Here is a 5,974-nt window from a genome sequence, read left to right as displayed (position 1 = left end):
TCTGTGTTGAATGCTGCATTTTATACTACGTATATATACTCTCCCCTTGATATAGCTTACGCGTTTATACTGCGAGACAGAGTCTGTTTTTTGCTTCTTGTTTCGCTTTTTTCTTTCTTTCTTTTTGTTTTTGTTTTGCGAAATTTTAGATAAAGCTCTGTTGTGGCATTTTACTTGACTTATATATCAATGTGCCACTTGTGTAATACTAGTATTCTGTTATTTCATCCATGGAGCTATATGCTTCATCTTATTCAAATTTCGATCATTGTGCGCACGCTCATAGTTAAACCAAACTATTAAAGTAAAATGCATTTTTACCTTCATGGCCGAAGGCAGGCAACTTTTCCAGGATTTCCAATTATATATTTACTTGCCATATAGTGACGTTATGGGAATGCTACAAACGAGACAGCAGAACGCATGACGTACAAAAATATCACGTCGTACTGAAACACGCACATTGTGTGCTTCACAAATATATATGCGACAATCCAGTAAGCCTTGAAAAATCTCTGTACATGAATTGCATAATATTTAATTGATTATTAAATTGTTTCTCTACAATTTCCAGTTCCAGCAAAAATGTTCAGGACATTGAATGAAACCGTTGGTACTTACTATGGCGTCACACCACCGTTCTCGCGAGTAAAATGGTAAGTAATTTAATACTAGTTATGAATTGGTAGTAATTGTTAGGTAGTATCTCTCGGTTTCGAAAAGTTAGCGTGGTCTCTCTTCGTTTTTGGCTGATATTTGCTTTTCCCACACTCTCGACCAATCGGAGCGCCAATGCAAAATTCAATAGAGATTCACACCTTCCTATGCGGACGCGGTTCCAATCCTGTCTAATCACGTGTTAAAATCAACATTTGATGATACTCCTTACTATAAGTATTTACTGAAAAATAACAAAGACAATTAATACGATATAAACACACTGTGATTGTCTTTGATTTAGTTGGTTATTGAAACTTTTCGTCGGAGGATGATTAAATACAGTTTCTATAATATATTTCTATGTCAATTTATCCATATTTTCCCCACAGTCATTCAGACTCAGACCGAGAAATGGCAGCTCTAGCTTTATTGGAACTTTCATCGGATGCGACACAATTTAGCGACCAGAGGAATTTCCCCCAGGATAATTATGGTATACTACCACCGGCAGCGAACAACACAGTGTTTCCTAATGAATACCAGACAAGACTGCCGATCATCAAATCATGTGACAACCACACGCCACCTTGTTGTAGAGGGACTGTGCCTTGTTATAGACAATCGGATTCAAATTATTTGGTTAATTTAAACTTTTCATCGTATCAATTGAGTTCCGATACTGGTGTCACTGTGCCAGTACTATCCTCGTCAACTGCGCTCGGACACCATGTTTCGTTTCCGTCCGCGACAGGTAAATCATCGTTGCTGTGTACTTTACTGGAACAAGTGCTACCTTTCCACACCGTTGAACAAGTACCAGACTCTCCAGCCTCTCGTAGTGAACATAACGATCTTTCAGACGCCCGGGAGGCTTCATTTAGAGAAGATGATAACAGTAGTTACACAGACCATGGAGATCAAATACAGCTCTGTCTTTCACCTCCATGCACAGACGTAAGCCATTCCGATGATGTGAATTTCGCCTTTACCATTGAACCACTATCTGCACCTGAAGTTGAAATCACCACCCAACCCAAGCTCGTGAACCCCAAAAGAATACTAGCAAAGAGACGAAAGCGTCGTATGTCTCGGGACAACGAGATCCGATGTTCAGAGTGTGATCATCTGTTCACTCGTAAGTCATCGCTGGTAGCTCACATGAAAATCCATGCCGGTGACAAGGCACACCAATGCGAGAAGTGCAGTCGCCGCTTTACGCAAAAAGTTAATCTGCAAACTCACATGCGGAGGCACGATAACCTGAGACCATATAACTGTAAGGAATGCCACAAGTCATTTACACAGAGTTCGTCGTACCGAGCACATCAACGTATTCATACAGGTGAGAAACCATACCATTGTACTGTTGACGACTGCAAGAGAAGTTTTACGGATGCGTCGACTCTCAGGAAACATATTCGTACTCATACTGGTGAGAAGCCATTCGCATGTGCGTTCACAGGTTGTAATATGGCATTCAGTCAGTCTGGAAATCTGAAGAGACATCACAAAACTCACCGTAAAGACTAGAACACATTTAAGTCCGGTTTTCGATGTCATTAACTAAATTGTGCTTTCATCTTATCGATATTGTTTATACTTGGTTTGATGTTTTTTTAAAGTTGCCGATAATATATATATAAAAATTATTAATGTGTGATTACAGTTTTGAAAAAATAAACAAGTGTCAACGTGTTGTTATATCCTTTTTGTTCGTCTTTTTTTCGTAGTGAAATAACCCATAAATAAAAATGCAATCAAGCGTTACTATATCCAAACAACAGTTGAATGAAAATCATCATTTATTTGCAATATATATTTATTATTTTGTAAATAGTTTTTATTATTATTACGTACATGTCATTTTGTATTATTTTTATTTCGCGATTACCAAAAAGTTTAGAAAAAATGTCATCAAATATATAATTAATAAAAATAAAACAAATGATATGACAGAAATAAATAATTGAACATGTATTTTAAAATAATAATAACATTGACTAACGTTGGCACGTTTCCCGTAAGTGTAAAGACAAATATGTCTTGTACATCGGACAACTGGTGGCGCTATATCAGATAACCCAGCTTATGGCGCCATCACAACTGTACTTGGCAGTGGAGTCCACGAATTGCTGTGGAATGCTGTCATAATTGCATATGTACTTTATGTGTTTGACGTATTTATTATAAAAATAATCTTATATAGTTTTCCTGCATAATCAGAGGCGGTGGCACGAATTTGCATGAGGGGACGAAATCTGAAATCTAGACCCACTGAAACGCTATTTCCTGAGGGGCGAATTTTGCTGACACAAAAGGTTACAACTTGATTTTCGGGGGACGACGCCCCCAAACATTTTTTTTGAGCGCGGAACCGCCCCCTCTGCCTCCTTGGTGCCGCCGCCACTGATGACCTTCGCAGAACTCGCACTCCAGCTTGAAACAGTGTAGAAGACATGCATACAACTGAGTCGTTCCATATAAAGTATTGTTTAGTAACCTTCACACACATGTCCATTTTACTCCAATCGTTTTCAGATCACTTTGAAAGAGACTAAATTCTCAAAGCATTCTGAAATACCACACTCAGCCTAAAATACTAAATCTACAATACTAAAGTGTGAAACTCATCATCAAGTTGTAGTTTCATCTAAATTTATACTGCTCTCATTGCATCATTCATTCACTAATGAAAACACTCATTTACACAGGGTGCTTTCTTTCCAGGCAGAGCGTTGCGCCCTCTGTGTCCTATATCAATTAAGTTAAGATTGGTTTGTTGAGGGCGCAACTCCGTACTGTAATTTATACGAGCTGAATTTTGGGGGATTGAATATTCTAGTGTGTTTTTGCAGTTTGGCATGTTTGGCGCATTCTTTACAGTTTTACTGGAAAAAAGTATAGTGTTCTGCACATTGCAAATAACGTATCGCAATTTTGAAAAAAAAAAAATCTGGATATTTTCATTTTGGGTTTGTTTGGTTTGTAACGCCTCCTCGTACAGGTGACTCTACAGACCCCGGTAATTACAGGGGGATAACTCTCCTCAACACTTTAAGCAAATTGTTTACATCCATTCTCAAACAGCGTTTAAGCAACTATCTCTTGGAGAAAAATTTAATAATCAAAGAGCAGATAGGATTCATGCCAAAATTTGGGACCCGCGATCACATTTTTGTGTTAAAACAGTTGCTAACAAAATATACTACCAATGGAAAGTACCTGTTTGCATGCTTTATCGATTTCAAAAAGGCCTTTGACTCCATCTGGCATGTGGGTCTTTTACACAAGCTCAGAAACAATGGAGTCACTGGTAAATTTTATAATATTATTAAAGCAATCTATACAAACTCTACTGGATGTGTGAAGGTTAAAAATGGCTTGACCAATACTTTCCCAATTGAGAAAGGCATCAGACAGGGCGATGGTCTAAGTCCGCTGCTTTTTAATATATACTTAAATGATATTAAAAGTCATATAAACCAGTCTGCAACAAATTTGGCTGTAAGAGGAGAGCTGGGTAGACATCCACTGTCAGTATTTATTAATAAAATGATGATAAAATACTGGCATAGATCATGCACTGTGAAAGAAAACACTCTAATTCATGAGGCAATGTCTTACAATATCGACAACAAAACAAAGTGGGCAACAACAATCAGTCAAATAACTGGTGTTGATAATATTAATGATTACTGGAAGGGGGATAGTAAAAGTGTGAAGGGAGTTTTAGAAAAAATAGAAGATGATTATTCAAAAAAGTGGAAGAGTGACATTAATTTAGAAAAATCTGATTCAGGAGAGCTCAACAAACTTCGCACCTACAGGAAGTTTAAAACAAACTTCAAAATGGAAAAATATTTGATGGATGTGAATAATTCAAAATATAGAAAATATATTTGTAAATTAAGAATTAGTGACCATCAGCTTATGATTGAGAAAGGGAGGTATACTAGACCAAAAACAAAACTGGAACACAGAATCTGCACAAGATGTGACAATAACTCAGTTGAGGATGAGTACCATTATATTATGGACTGCCCACAGCACAATAAAATGAGGCAGATACTTTTTACAGACTTACATAAGGATAATCCTAATTTTATTTCAATGGATCATCCCGATAAATTTCTTTACATTATGACAAACTGCCACATTAAGCTTGGTGTGTTTATAATGCAAACAGGTGTGTATTAATAAAACACCTGATTCTGCACTACCTTTTAATTGCCCTTTAATTAATCTGTTATTTTAATTTTTTGATTATCCTTTTTACTTTTTTTTTATTTCACTTGACTATGTTCATCTTCTATAGAAAGAATAATGTCAATAAAGTTAAAGTTATAAATGCATCACGCAATGACCCACCAACTTTATTAAATAACCAACTTCCATGTTTACTTTATGCAGATGACTTGCTTCTCCTTTCAGAAACCAATACAGGTCTTCAGAATGCGATTAATTCCCTGCAATTATACTGCCACAAATGGAAGTTGGAGATCAACATTAAAAAATCTAAAACAATCATATTTAACAAAGTAGGTAGACGCCTAGACAAATATAATTTTTTTATAAACCAGGATGTACTGGAAAGAGTGACATCATACACTTACCTTGGCATAAATTTAAATACAACAGGGAAATTAGAAAAAAGCCCAGGTAGACCTAAAAAACAAAGCTCTTAAGGCCTGCTTCAAAATGAATCAGCTATTATTTTCGGCAACTTGTACACCACTCAGAATTCATTTGAAGATGTTTGATGCAGTAGTTAGACCGATTCTCTTATACTGCACTGAAATATGGTCTAGTGATATTATTGCCCACACAAAACAGCTTTGGAATTTGACAACACCCATGGAAAAACTCCATACCAAATTCTGCAAGTTTTTATTAAAGGTGAACAGCAGAGCCTCAAACTTGCCATGTTTAATTGAATTAGGGAGGTACCCTCTTACAATGCAGGGTACAAAACAATTGTTAAAATATTGGATGAGAGTTCAGGAAATGCCTGAAAATACATTAGTATGTGAAGCATACAAGCTTGGTATTAAGATGCATGATTCTGGTACTAAAAACTGGGTATCTGGTGTGAAAAAGATTTTGGAAAACCTAAATTTAAGTAACATCTGGAAAGATGGGCAAATTAAATACAGCAATGCTACTATTGAAGACATTACAGAAAAACTTAAAATGCAATTCCAGAAAAAAGTAAAGAATGCATGTTTGATGATGATAAGGGCATGCATCACAAAAACAAATTGAGAACATACAGAGAAATAAAAACTGATTTTTCTTTTGAGAAATACCTCCAAAT

Source organism: Saccoglossus kowalevskii, chromosome 10, assembly GCF_978046115.1.
Source record: "Saccoglossus kowalevskii chromosome 10, keSacKowa6.1, whole genome shotgun sequence".
Classification (NCBI taxonomy): Eukaryota; Metazoa; Hemichordata; class Enteropneusta; family Harrimaniidae; genus Saccoglossus; species Saccoglossus kowalevskii.
This window is presented reverse-complemented; position numbering follows the sequence as displayed.